Source organism: Malaya genurostris, chromosome 2 (assembly GCF_030247185.1).
Source record: "Malaya genurostris strain Urasoe2022 chromosome 2, Malgen_1.1, whole genome shotgun sequence".
Taxonomy (NCBI): domain Eukaryota; kingdom Metazoa; phylum Arthropoda; class Insecta; order Diptera; family Culicidae; genus Malaya; species Malaya genurostris.
Window position 1 is genome coordinate 120,891,080 of NC_080571.1, and position 15,147 is coordinate 120,906,226.

General features: G+C 36.6%; 1 protein-coding gene across 4 annotated transcripts in view; it reads right to left on the reverse strand.

The window, feature by feature from the left end:
* The window catches only part of LOC131430877 (protein masquerade), a 33,193-nt gene extending 19,900 nt beyond the window's left edge, over positions 1–13,293 (reverse strand). The window contains exon 1 of one of the 4 annotated variants that reach the window (XM_058596120.1): positions 13,122–13,293. The gene's annotated coding sequence lies outside the window, so the exon portion shown is untranslated. Of the gene's footprint in view, positions 1–9,015; positions 9,290–13,121 lie in introns of those variants that run through there. The other 3 variants (XM_058596123.1, XM_058596122.1, XM_058596119.1) reach the window with 3 other exon arrangements.
* Positions 13,294–15,147: the final 1,854 nt, after the last annotated feature.

The following is a 15,147-nucleotide window of genomic DNA, read 5'->3' on the forward strand; positions in this document are numbered from 1 at the left end:
AGTCTTCAGTTCTTCAATCCCTGTCGTAAATTACATGACAACATCTCTTCCGCTCACAACTGAGTGTATGATGTCAGCATCGTCATTGATATCATCGAGAATTTCGTAGCGTTGAAGAAATAGTTGGATTTACAAATCTCTTCAACTCTTCATCATATCGAGCAGTACAGTATTTTTACACATGATATACTTCAGTATTACTCTTTTCTAATTTGATCCATATTCATCTCAAGGAATTCTTCCTCTTTAATTATGCCGCTGCGTGCATAGATCTTCATCCAATACCCATGTCTTTCCACTTAGTTTAGTTGAACATGACTATTAAGATCGTTAGTGTTTATTACACATCGCAACCTTCAGTGATGGAATATGGATGCGTTTGTTTTCGTTCCGCTGCAAATTCTCATATTATCAAACTTGAGCGAATTCAGTACCGTTGTTTGCGAATTGCTTTAGGCTGCATGCATTCGACACATACAATGAGTCTTGAAGTTCTGGCGGGAGTTCTTCCATTAAAAGATCGATTTTGGGAGCTTTCATCACGCCTGCTAATAAGATGTGATGTGCTGAATCCCATGGTAATTAATAATTTCGAACGACTAGTCGAGCTTCGATCTCAAACAAAATTCATGACAGTATATTTTAACCATATGTCACAGGAAATCAACCCTTCAAGATATATTCCTATCCGTGTCAGCCTCCTAAATGTACCTGACTCAACTTTATTTTTCGACACATCCATGCAGCGCGAAGTGCGTGGAATCCCGGACCACCTACGCTCTATGGAAATCCCAAAAATATTTTCAAGTAAGTTCAGGCATATTAACTCTGAGAAAATGTTTTACACGGACGGATCGCGAATGGAAGAAGCGACAGGGTTTGGTATGTTCAACAATAATGTTTCGGCCTCATTCAAGCTTCAAGAACCTGCATCTGTTTATATAGCAGAGTTAGCAGCAGTTCATTATAGCTTGAATGTAATCGTCACATTATCTCCAAACCATTATTTCCTCTTCACAGATAGTCTGAGTGCAATTGAAGCCATTCGCTCAAACGCTGCTGGCAAAAATGAACCGTTTTTCTTGGGTAAAATAAAACAGTGTCTGAACGACATATTGAATAATAATTATCTAATCACAATAGTTTGGGTTCCGGCTCATTGCTCCATTCCAGGCAATGAAAGAGCCGATATTTTAGCCAAACGTGGTGCTATTGAGGGTGAAATTTATGAGAGACCGATTGCTTTCAACGAATTCTATAGCGCGTCTCGCCAAAGAACACTTGCCAGCTGGCAAGCTTCTTGGGATAAAGATGATCTGGGTCGGTGGATGCACTCAATTATTCCTAAAATATCGACAAAGGCATGGTTCAGGGGACTGGATGTGAGTAGAGATTTCATTCGTGTGATGTCCAGACTCATGTCCAATCACTACACGTTAGATGCACATCTCCTTCGAATTGGACTTTCCGAGACTAATCATTGTGCTTGCGGCGAAGGTTACCGCGATATTGACCATGTTGTTTGGACATGCGTGGAGTTTCGTGATGTCAGATCTCAACTAATAAATTCCTTGCGTACCCAAGGTAGACTATCCAATGTCCCAGTTCGCGACATTCTTGCTTGTCGTGACCTTCCATACATGAAACTTCTTTATCATTTCATTAAATCCATTGGAGTTCCAATTTAAATTTTATTTTATGTTAAACTGTTTTCTCTTCCATGAGTTCAACCAATAGCCAACTATAGGATATTGAATATAAGTGGTGAACTGATACAAACAATCCTGAAATAGTTATAAGATCATGTACAAAATAAATGTATTTTATTTAATGTAATTAAAATAGCAACTCGCTTGATAAAAACAGTGTTTAGATTAACTAATGAGTACCAACATACTAATATGATATTCGAAATGTATTAGGTTTAAACTACTATGTATTGTGGATGCCACGGCGAAGAAAAACTTATGTATATTGCCTATGAAATAAACGTATTTATGAAAAAAAAAAAATACACATCGCAACTTCGGAATTGAAAAGAACTTATTCTCAAGCTATATTTGCCGTGAAAGTGTTTATGGGTGGTATTATCAGCACTTCTTTAATCGAACGTTCTAAATTGTACGTATTATTGTTCTTTTGAAAACCGAATTCATTAAACAGAAGGCATGAACCATTTAAATTAATTTGCTGATCGTGCAACGTGTTTCATAAGTGTTCTAATTTTAATTTGGCATCCAATGTGTTTTATCAAGTATGACTAGACCTTCTCGTAATCTCAGGCTGGTTTTTAAATTTCTGTTTTTATTGTGAAAAAACAGTTACATTTTATCAAAAACAAAACAAACAAATACTCAAATCTATGGTTTTTGGAATTATTACGTCAAATTTTCCTCGCGATTTTTTTTGCACGGTTTCCGTAATTAACACGGTTTATTTTACACGGATTTTTTTAACACGGTACGTAACCCCCGTGTAAAAAGAGACCTTAGTGTACATGGTTTTTGAAGAATTTTCCCTTGTGCAGGTTCGAGTCCATCGTCTTACTCGTCAACGAACACTTTGGTCTTTGCTCCGCAACTGCACATCCCTTGAAAATTACTAGTTTTTTTTGCAAATTTGTTTATAAAAGTTAACTTAAACTTCGCTGGAATATCTCCTAGTGCCGTCACCGTGTAGAATTTTTAGCCAGGAAACTTTTCGTAATCCAATTTGATGTAGGTTTCATCGTCGAAGAGCAGGCATCCTTGGTACTTCGTCCAAACCTGCTGGTACAATTTCCGAGTTTTGGTGACGAAACTTTGCTTGCTGGCTCGACAAGAACGATATCCTTCTCGCACACAAATTCTTCGAACGGTACTGCGAGCAGCAGCGTATTTTGGTTCGATTTCATTATCTGGTAGTCCACGGTTTGCTCTGACGATTCTCAATACCTTCCGGTTCAGCTTGCGGCCATATGTCCCACTACGACACTTACCTTGAGGCTTTCGCTCCCTGAAACGTTTGAGCACATCATACACGGTTGATTTTTCGATTTTCAAAGTTTTTTTCGATTTTTATTGCGGACCACGTAGGATGATCAAAGTGGGTGTGCAGAATCTTTTCTCTCCTATCGGCTTTCATCTGGAATAACTTTTGACTCACTGAACGAAACACCGTGAAATTTATGTCACAGAAAGTGAGCGCCTAGGTAATCAAATCGCCGAAAAAGAATTTTTGTAGCGGTCACTTTCCGCGCCGCTGCAACACAATAAGTGATTCCGACTTCTAACTGGACAGAATTTCACCATGAATATTTCAGTGAAATTTTAAGAGTGATTTAATTTCATATTTCATTTCCTGCTCCAAATATGTGCATGTAAATAGATATGGCATTACGACAGCTCAAGTATTGATCCTTTCAACATATTGTAAAGCATTACTTTCGTTTTTCTAACTCCCAGAGTACAACCGAAGTAATTATTTCTAGACACCTTCAACTTCAAACTGTCTTATAGAGGAGGTAATTTTTCCAAAACCATACTCGAGGTGCCTCAAGTGCGCTATCAAAATATGTTGAAGGACATTTAAGTATCCTTATTGTCTACAAGTTAGCTGCATGCGAACTTAAGTAGAATGATTGATTGCGAAATAAATAAAATTAGTAACGTAAATCTTCGGAACAAAACAGGAGAGTTAATTTCATCATTTCATTTAGTTATTTATTTCTTGTTACGAACCCAGACTCGTTTAGTCAAACAATAAACTGTACACGGATACAAATTCACTGCCGGTACCATGATTAGGAAATCATGAAAATCATGAAACATTACCTCTCATGAGACCATTTTGTTCATAATATCATTAATAATAGGTATGATCTCACGAGAAGACACGTTTCATGATTCTCATAATTTCTTAATCGTGGTACCGGCAATGGATTTTTATCCGTGTATGACTACAACCTTGGGATGTACGTATTTCATTGTAAACATGGACAAATTGATACAAGTCATCCTCCGAAATCACGCTTTTACTCATTCTGTCACATTTCTCTTTCACCCAGCCGAGAGAGGAGACTATCTTTTTTCCAATGTGGCAAAGCAGGTGAAAGCTAAACATGTGTGTATAGAATTGATTTCACACGGTCACTGGCACCCGCCGTCGAATGGCGAAATCACGAGACGCATCTCTATTTCTTATGCCATCCATTTCATCCATCGGAAACTCTGTTACCGGCAGTTTTGACTCGTTTGAAGCTCAACATCGATCACCGGACCACGAACACTACAAACACTACTACACTACTTCTCTCTCTCTCATCTACCTCTTCAGCTTTGTCAGGCATGTTCACCTGTTGTTCGGGTGAAGTCAATGTGGCAGTTTACGGGATACCGCAACGGGTGTGCTGCATTCTTCCGAGATGCAGTCGAGGCCCGGTTTCGATTTCCAACCAAAAGCGACCAGTTCGGGTGGCAAAGGTATGCAGCTGTGTATATTTTTATAACCTTGACCCAATGGAAGCGACGAACCACTGTCTACATTATGCTTATGCTCCAGTTGGTGGAACTGAACTCTAGTAACCTATTTTATTTTTATTTCTCCTTCTATTCTCCGAATCGTCTGGAGAGAGTTTCCTAAGAGAGTGGCTGCATGAATTTTCACTGCAGACGGCGTTGGATCGAGATTGCATTTCAGAGAGATTTAAATGCAACCGTTTGGATGTAAATTGCTAAAATCACATACTGGGCAAAGTATTGCTGTGCCTTCTCATTCGTTGAGTGGATTGATAAATAATAACTGGGACAATATCCACTGAGAAAAATCAAAAGAACATATTTATTCTTTCAGTTACTAACCGTTGGTGTATGAAACTATATCGAAGGACTTTAACTTTTTATTCGAGACAAACACTAGGACCAAATCCAGGACCATAAGTCAAATTCCCTGAAGCTTACAAATTTCAATTTTTTTATTATGAATCTTGCATTTTTATAAACGATTATTTGTAGAAGTATTATAGCCTTACGGCTATAATTTGTTACAATAAAATTCTAACCTTATCATATTAAGAAAGGTTGTCTATTTAAGGATCATTTAAAAAAAACAGCAACTCTGTGTTATTATTTCTTACCATTGGTCACACTTTCTAGTGATCTTAAATGGTTACCTGGGGATGACTGGTAATGACTGACGGAGCTATAGAGCGAAGTATCCATTTAAGGGTGCTTCAGTTCCCTACCTCCTCTCGGTACTGGTATACGAATAAGCCTTACGAACATTGGGAATGGAGGCAATGTACAGATCGGTAATCAGCAATAGTCAACGATTTGTGAACTTCGCGATCTCCTTGCGAGGAATGATGGTCAAATGCTGCTTCTTCCTTCGTGAGAACAGACATCAACACCGTCTTAACCAACCGCAGTGCGTGTATAGATTCAGACCACTACTTGGTTACAGTACACTGCATTGGATCATGACCAAAATTTTGGAAGAAATCGTGTTTCCCATCTACAGGGTAATTAGCTGGATTGCTGTGATTACCTCGCGATCACTCTGGTGATGAAACCTCACGTCTTGTCTACTAACAATAATTAAAAGCTAGAAACTGACCAAATAATCTCATTTCCGTTCTACCTGTACAGGGTTTCAGGCTAACTTCTATTTCGCAGATTTTCACAAACTTAAATTTAAATGATAGATTTCTCAGTACTATAATTGGTTTCTAAAATTGATCCAGATCGAACTTCAGGTTTCGGTATTACATATTAATGAGTGCTAAAGATGTATTGCTTTTTCATTCAGGCCTATTTGCGTACAAGCTTTACGTGGCCGAATTAGCCGATTTTTTAAATAATAAATATTTTGAAGGGGACGGGTATAGCGTGATGGGATAGTCGATGCCTTTCACGCAGCCCGCCTGGGTTCGATTCCCAACCCCGCACATAGGGTCAGAAAGATTTTCTGGTCCGAAGAGGCGAATGACCTAAGATGTTAAAGCCTCTATAATTGAAACAAATAAAAAAAAATATTTTGAAGTGGATCTCGTTGTCACTCTTTTTCTAGGAGGAGAAGAGCTTCCATTTCCCTCCGGCGAGGGTTGAGGGGCACTTCGTTCGTGGCTCCTTTCGTCATCCATTGCCTAATCGGTTGTATTGTTGTTGGTGTCCGTCTTCGTTTCGTTTTCCTTGTTGTTCGTAGTCTTGAGCTCATTTCTAGTTGCTTTGATGCGCCTTGTTGTACATTGGTTGCAGTTGCTGGTTGGTTTGATGGTGAAACATGAGTACTGCGCTCACTAGTTTTCGTTGTTGAACGGTTGACCTTGTCTTTGGTTGAAGATGTCTTTTTCGTAGTTTCAGTGCAAGGTTTACCGTAGTGTGCAGGTTGTTCACAAAACTGGCATGTAACCAGCTGATTTTCATAGGTAATCAACTTTTTACACGGACGTGTCCCACCATGATCACAAATGATGTAAGATGGAATTGCCTTACGTAGTTGCATACGCACAACTCGCACGCCATTCCGGATGCCGGGGATAAAATTCCGCCCTCCTTCCCTTTCGATGGAAAGGGTTTCACCGTACTGCGACATATTCTCCCGAACGCACGTGTACTTCTATGGCATTGTCCACCATGTGCCCAGGGATTTTGTATTTAATGTTGTCACACTCAACGCTGTGCACATCGTTGTTAACCGAAGCGAATGCAAGTGTATCGCTTTCACGTTTAAACATAATGTACACATAGTTAGACGCCTTGTTGAATTGAATCTCACTTACATTATTAGCGTCTAGATGCATTCGTCCTTTAAGTAAGATTTCAATTTCATTTGCTGTTGGTCTAACTTTGCAACGCTTGAAATCTATACAAATTGAATTCGGTCTTGCAGGCCAAGTTTGAGGCTTTGTTAAATCGTATTTGACCATTCCGTACACTCTATTGTTCACTGGCGTATTGTCTTTGTTTCTGTTGTTTCGACTGCGTCGGGTGAGATGCGAGCACGAACTTGTTAGTTTATGTTGAACAATTGACACTGACTGTACTAGTTCTCAGTTTTCGGCTTCGGAATTGCCAGAAATGGCTATCAGACGCTTTAAAAAGGAACCCACTTTAATTTCTAGGAGACGATTCTTTCAAACTTAGATTGAAATGAATGTTCTTATAGTACCATAAGTCGTTATTAAATTTTGTCTGGATCCGACTTTCGGTTCCGGTATTGTATGATACTGAGTGTTGAACATTTTAACTTTCAAATATAATTATGATGAAATTTTTTTTTAAATCTGCGAAACTTACATCGGCTATACCCTTTCTGAGCTCCGTTTCTGGGAATATCTGAAATAGTGGAAAAAATTCCAAAAACGAACTCAATTTCGCATATATATGATAATAAGAAAGGCATCATTACGCCACTAGGTGGATTACTAGAGGGGTTTTGCCTTTCTATATGCTGGGAAAATCGATTTGGATTTTGATGGGAGCCTCAAAGACCCCTTGTATTTTATATCGTCTGTGCGTCTTTTGCAGATTTTGTTCATCGATCAATTTCTCGAAGACTGTTGAACTGATTTCAATAAACTTAGGCACGTTTGAAAACTATTATTGATTCATTGACCAAGTTTGAAGATTAAATGACTGGTTCCAGAGATATGATATAAGTTACGTAACCGACAAAACACACATTTTTCTCTCTGCACAAATTTTTGGGAGATGACGATCGTTTGAAAATTACTATTGGGTTATGGATCAATTTCGAAAATCAATTGATGATTACTTTTGGTTGCGAATATGCAATTGCATAAGTGACGTAATTGACAAATCCGAAAAACTAATGTTGGATCATAGATCAACCTCGATAGTCAATTGGCTTTCTTCCTGTACCAGAGATTCAATGGTTACCCGTCATTTTACTGCATTTTCATGGTAATCGGAAATCACAGATTTTCTGAATACGCTTAATTTTCTCAGAGATGCCTGATCCGATTTCGAAAACCGTAAACGCATTATTAGCTACTATTAGGTTGTTTGATGTTAGGTTCGCAATACTCATATCGAATACTGATAAAATCGTAAAAATGTTGCAATGAGATTGTGAGAATTACAAGAGAAAGGTTTTATCACTGCACTAGGTGGATTAAGAAGAGGTATTTTGTACTAGTATCGATAGTGGCACACAGAAATGAGGTAAAAGGGATAATAAACCACAAGAGAAAGTGAAAATCTTTGTCCAAAAGCTAAACTGTGAATCACTTCAATATATACTACACAGTGACACAGTGACAGTGATTCATCTCAGATATTGTGCATCTTGTTTCGTCATCACATTAGATAACTGTTCCGGAAGATCCTGGTTTTAGATGATTATTCGAAAGCTGTAATTAAAATTACATCCTTGAGAACAACAGTGCTCAATTTACTGGTTTCATGAAATAAACAAATGTTACTAATACTTTGTATATCAGTTCAATAGGCACTCCATCACATTGAATCACCTCGCAAATGTTAGGTAAATTGGAGTTCATATGATAGTGGGACATTCAAGCCAAACAAATATGTGCCATATTGTCGTCGTTTTGAGAAAGCGATAGAGCGTAAAACAGACTTCAAAAGAAGCTACCAGAGTATTTCTGATTCGTAGAGATCTCCTGCTAGCGTAATTTGTTCGGCTACTGGGGTGTTACAATAACTGTAGCTTAACACACATTCCCTACAGTATTGCAGCTAGCTACGAAACGGGTTCTGCACTTGAAATCAGGTTTAGCTGGTTAGCTAGTACGAACATCCATTCAGTTTCACTACAGTTTTTTGGGTCATTGCACATCTCACTGATAACCCTTCAATCTCGGATACTTTGAATGATTTTTCCAAACCTATCGAGAAAAAGCACCCGAATTTTTTATCCGAGTCACCAGCCATGCTAGTTTATGATTCAAAGTGCCGATTTCACTTTATGATCAGTCATTTAACTTGAAGGAAAAGTTTTCTATTTTCGTACAGTTTATGAATTAACGTTATGCACCAAATACTTTTCACTCACCTACCGCCAGTTTGAACTTTCAAATTTAATTCACAGCTATCACAACCATCGACCATTGACCGTTTGGCGAAGAGCGAAATCGCTCAGAACTGTACGGGTTCGTAAGCAGGGCAAAATGCGCTCAAAACTACTCTCATATCTCTATAGCGTAACTCCTCGAAACAATATTCAATATGCAAATCGGCAGGAATGAGAACACAGATCCACTTTACACCAACAGCGCGGATATTCTTCACGAATACTCACTCAGACGTCCGACTGGGCTTAAAGTTACCTCCACAATAAAGTTACTTAACAGAGCTCTTCAATGGATGGCCCCAAGTTCCAAGCTTTCTTTTCTGCTTCTCTCTTTACTGTTAAACTGATTCTATCAACTCTTTCCTTTGCGCACTTTCTTTCTCGTCGACTATCGCGGCTGATTACAGTCAGGTGTATTGCAGTGCGACTGATCGAAGAAACGAGATGGCAAATTTTTGTGTATTAACTGCTTGAATGTTTAAAATATTTTCGATATTTTGTGAATAATTTGATGTTTACAATATCGACTGGTATTTTTGTAAAATCAAAAAAACCTGTCGAGTTTTTCCTCAAGCATCCGCAACCGTACACCATAGTTCCAGACTGTAGCATGGGCTTCGACAAGTTGAAGTTATTTCGATATTGGATGTATAGTTACAGACATGTTCTCTAAATGGTATATCAATGATAAAGATATTTCTATAGCTAGGATAAAGAATCGCTGGAATTCCCATCTTTGGATTGGAGCCCCAATGCGTAAAAGATTCCTAGTGTTATATACCGTTCGACTCAGTTCGACGAGATCGGAAAATGTCCGTGTGTGCACCTTTCAAAGATTCTCGGGATTGCTGAACAATCAATTTCCTCAAATGCTAAGTCGGTATTAAGAAGCTCAGGCTTGTTTGAAAGTTGCACGGATGGCGAAGACTGAATTTTGCGGATCTTATTCGACCTTCCCTAGATGAAATACGAAAAACAACGAAGGCAAACATCCTTAAGGTTTTCATTCGATACACAAATTACATATTTCAATGTACCACAGTGAATCAAAACGAAACGAAGTTCATTTGTGAAAATGATTTGTAAATAACACTATATTTTATAAATAAACTAATCATACAAAAAAATTAGGTCATTGATCAAGTTCGAAGATCAAGCGATAGGCACTTCCGGTTCCGGAGATATAACGATATAAGTGACGTAACCGACAAAAAGCACTATTTTTTCTCTCCGTTCATTTTGTTCGGAGATGACGAAACTGATTTCAACCAACTCTGGCTCGTTTGAGAGTTACTATAGATATATTGATCGAGTTCGAAGATCACATGGTCAACACTATCGGTTCCGGAGATATAATTGTATAGGTGACTTAAACGGCTAAATTTTTTTGGACTTAAAGAATTTAAGTAAAATTGTTTTTTTGAAAATTACTGAGATCACTGAACTAGTTTGGAAGGATTACGACAAATTTTCCGATTCGAGGGATGTAATCTTATGTATGATGTACCTTACAAATAGCAGTGTTTTTCAATAGACTTAATACTCTCGGAAATGCCTGAATCAATTTTTTAAATCTTAGACGCGCTTGAAAGCTACTGTTAGATTAGGTTTGATAAGTACACAATACTCATGGCATTCACTTCTTGTTCTTAAGGAGTAATCGTATAAGTGACATAACCGACAAGTCACATTTTTTCTACTCGTATTCTTTTTTCTCGGAGAGAGTTCAATGATCAAATTCAAATATTTATAGCTAATACTTTTGGTTGAAGTACATTCGATTAAAGTACGGGATAAATCTACCTATATCTTTGTCAAAAATGCGCTCGATAAAAAAAATGTTTTAATGAGAATATTTGAATGTCCAGAGATATGCATTTTCACACCAATAGAATGAGGTGAATAGAAGGGTTTTTCCTTTCACATATACAAAGGCTATTCAATCACTGTACAAACCGACTCAATCACTTTGAATCGACTGTAATATACCATTCAACTCAGCTCATTGAGATCAAAACAAGTATGCATGTGCGTGTGTATGTGCAGAAAATATGACTTGATTTTTTTGGAAATGTCTGAATTGTTTTTCGAAAACCAACCAACTTACTTTCACATGAAACGCAATTGAATTTTATTCAAATCTAATTTCCGGTTCCGGAATGGTACCTTGCAAAAAAATCGAATTCCATTTTTTCAGAGATGGCAGAACCAGTTTTAACAAACTTAGATTCAAATGAGAAGTCTTACATTCCCCATCTTCATACAAGTTGCGGTTCCGAAATTATAGAGAGATAAGTAAAAAACAATCAAGTTCGTGAGTATTTACAGTATATACATGGTGACGTAAAAACAAATAAAGTCCTTCGAGCAAGCCATATAATTGTTATATTGTGTGTTTTTTGTCAGTTGACAAAAAATTTAATGTTCGATATATCGGTTCAAAAGTTCCGAAAACATAACTGACTACATTCTTTATTCAAGATACACTTTTTATTCAAGATTCAATTAATATTTTTAAGAACCTTTTAGCAATATTTATGAAAATATGAGCAATATGCGAAAGGCTTCATCATGCCACTAGATGCATTAAAACACGTGTTTACTATTTACAATTGATTCAAATCGTATAGATTATAGGAGTTTCTAAAAATTCAGATCAAAATCTAGTAATATTTATCGGTATGATTGTAGGGTAAAATTGTGATTCAAAGTGTTTGTATAATAGACTTTAAATCAATATTAGCAAATCATAGAGAAGAGTTTCAAAGTGTGAATCTCACATACGTGTGTCAGAAATCTCAAAAATAGTACCAAAATATCTGAATTATGTATGATTGCAATTGTCTTTTCTTGATATAAGTTATTTACATGCTATGTAAAGATAATTTTTTGCACTGAAACGAAAACTAGTTTTTAAATTAATTTTCGCTGATCTTCAATATGTAACTAGTCAAAACTGCATTCTTTGAGTCAATCAGCTGCAGTAACAAAAATTGTTACTTGCGATCAGTTAAATTTATCATGTGTTATACAATGAAGGGTAGTTTAATTGACACTACGGATAGGAGGAAACATGTTTTGGATTGCCGATATTCTAAGTTATTATACATTTCACCGAGACGAAAAACAAACGGTCAGCGGTACAAATCACGGCAATTCTATAGTTTTGATTTAGCAATTAAATTTAAGTGTGTAACATTGGTGGGTACGATTGTCAAATAATATCTTTTCATAAACAACGCTTAAGAGTTAATCGGTAGGAAGCATGGTGAAACGCTAAGTTCAATCAGCTAAGTCTATCGTCCCAACGAAACGTTTGTAGATAGTGATGGTGATACACTTACACTAATATATATCAGTTTACACAATTTTTAGAAAGAAAATTGTTCTAGTCTAAACTTCTGTTTCCAGAGTTATCCGTTGTATTAGGCGATGTCGTTGATGGGGATATGTTATAATTGTGCTTTTTCTATTCAACTATCATTTATAACTCCTTTAACTTATATTGTTCACTGATTTGTCATTGATATCATAGTCAATCTATTCTCGAGTTTTCTCAAACGCATTTTAATCTCAGAATCACAGAAAGATCGAAAAAGAACCAGACTAATGAATCAATTGACTAAAATCGGTTGAGGAGGCATTAGGACTTATTGGTTCTTAATATTTTCAACCAGGTAGCATCCTATGCCCCCTCGTATTGTTTTGAATGGTATTATATCTTTCACTACATTCGGTCATCCTATCCAGATGGTTCCTCCGTTCACTCACTCACATTAACAGGCCGTTCATTGGTTGAACGGGTAGTTTGAAATTTACCTACTCTTGAAAAGAAAGATGAGTGTTCCACCGATATCGTATTCAGCGAACCGTTATGACTGCTTTTCCTAATTCCGCGCTATTCTGTTTCAATTCACATTTCTTCTGTTGGCACCTAGTTTTAAATGGTTCATCCCTGAGCAAGTAATTACATTACTTTTTTCCTCTGATAATGAGGACAGTGCCCCAATAAGATGAAAATGAAAGCGTGTCGTCCCACGATCTGATTAAACCTATTTGATAAAAACTTTCGTCAATCGTCAACTTACTCGTATATGAATTTGTTTCCTTTGGCTTGAGGTTTGACAACAGTAATACGATTTGAAGCAGATCGATTTCGTTTTCACTTAACACTTACGTTGCAAGGAGTGGTACAATAAACCAAACTCTATTTCTGAGGTCACTTTCTTCCGTTTGCTTTCTAACCGTTTCAACACTGCGTCCACACCTAACGAATTGCAACGAGAGACTAATAATTGCGAAAAATGTTAAACTCTTGGAAGGTGCAGTGCAGAAGGTGGAACAAATGGAAGATGTGGTTAAAGGCAATGTGAGCCCGCATATACGAAAGAAAGGTGTTTTTTATGCTCTCTAGCATCGCCCGGTGTCTCTGGTTCGTATTCGCCATGGAATTTTTGTCCGTTTCCGGATTGGTCCGATAAGTTCAATTAGATCGTTTTTATATGTGCACCGCATTCAATGAAATATGCCTAATTGTTATTTATGTTTCGTTTGTGTATTTTTAACATTGGTAAAATTGTCATGCGTTACTTAAAATTAACTTCATTTGTATCCTCACAAGCCAAGAGCTTCTTTTCTTAAACCAAACAATAATCACATTCTCAAATTGAATGACTTGGAATTGACATGGTCTGATCAAGCTAAATACTTAGGTTTAACGTATGACAAAAAACTCACTTTCAAGGATCACATTGAAGGAATCCAGGCAAAGTGTAATAAATATATTAAATGTTTATATCCTCTTATAAACAGAAATTCTAAGCTCTGTCTAAAAAACAAATTGTTAATTTATAAACAAATTTTCAGACCAGCCATGCTTTATGCGGTACCAATTTGGTCAAGCTGTTGTTCCACCAGGAAGAAAACGCTTCAAAGGATTCAGAATAAAATTCTGAAAATGATTCTGAAGCGTCCTCCCTGGTTTAGTACAAATGAGTTACACAGACTCACAAATATAGAACCATTAGATGTAATGTCACATAATATTATAAGCAAATTCCGACAAAAATCGATGCAATCTTCAATTGAATCGATTCGCTCTCTGTATTAGTTAGTAAGTTAGTATATAAGTTCCTTTTCCCCATTACACAATACAAGTAGGTTTAGAATTTTCCCTACACAAAAATCTCAGAATTGCGGAAGCAAATGATGTCTTCATGGTAATAACCAAATCATATATATATAACAGGGCTGAAAAGTCACCACTTGTGGCTGAACACCCAATTTAAATCTTAATAATTTAATTTTAACTCATATTCCAATAAATAGTTATTTAAAAAAAAAAAAAAAAAAAAAAAAAAAACTTCATTTGTAAATTATGAAAATGAAAATGATCTTTCAGATCGAAAAAAAACTCATGTAAATGTATACCAAATCCTTATTTTTAATCTAATTTGGCCTAACTTTACTTTGAAACAGAAATAAAAATGAAGTTTACATTCCTGACACTGATTGTAATATCTGAGGTGATATTGAAGAAAGAGTACTAAATACAATATCAAGAATTTGAATAAGTCAGAAAAGTTTTAAATTTCATTAAATTCAAATTACAACTATTAGTCGAATGTTTCGGCAAGGCCAAGTAGATGTTGGTTACATAAAACAACGATAATTAGATTATCTTCGAACAAAATCTCTCGTTTGTAGATAATATTTACAAATGGCGCCAAGATACAACGCATGGATAAAATTCAGCTCCCGCTAACGTTGGGTGAAGTTAGTAAATGATGCCCAACAAAATCAATACTTATCTAACAGCTCTGTTTAACGATTTCCTAAATGTCAGACACCGTTTGTTTGCGGGCACTTCAGTTTTGTTGATGAAAACGATTGCCAACATTTTCAAAACCGAGTTCAAAAATCGTCAAAGTTCAGCAGCTCAAAAAATTACAAAAAAAAATCAAAAATCGTCGTAGAAAAACAAAAGTCATACGCTATCCATTGTACGCTACGAAGGTTTTTGAAAGGTTGCAGGTTGAGGTCTTACATAATTTATGCAGATCTAAGATTTTAGCGGGAAAACCGAAAGTCCACCCGTAAACATTTAATCCTTTT